Here is a 301-nt window from a genome sequence, read left to right on the forward strand (position 1 = left end):
GTGTGCCTTGGCAGTCGCAAGGTTATTTAGTGATGTCACTAGTCACTATGTTAACGAAGTAAACAAAGGAGTCCAATGGAGGCGTTTCAGGCAGGGCTGGGATTGTGTGGAAGAGAAACTCTTTGGGATCTTAGCCTTTGCAGACCATTTACATGCACAAAACCTATATAACACACGACTACAGGAAAGGGAAAAGCCCAACAATCATAACAGGGCCTCTTTAAATGTCATATGTCAAAAGCCCTCAAAACTCACCCTTTCACTCTTGCCTTCAATTCTAACCCTATAACCCCCCCCCCCC

This window comes from Notothenia coriiceps, unplaced genomic scaffold (assembly GCF_000735185.1).
Source record: "Notothenia coriiceps isolate Sejong01 unplaced genomic scaffold, NC01 NC01_scaffold00000154, whole genome shotgun sequence".
NCBI classification, from domain to species: Eukaryota; Metazoa; Chordata; class Actinopteri; order Perciformes; family Nototheniidae; genus Notothenia; species Notothenia coriiceps.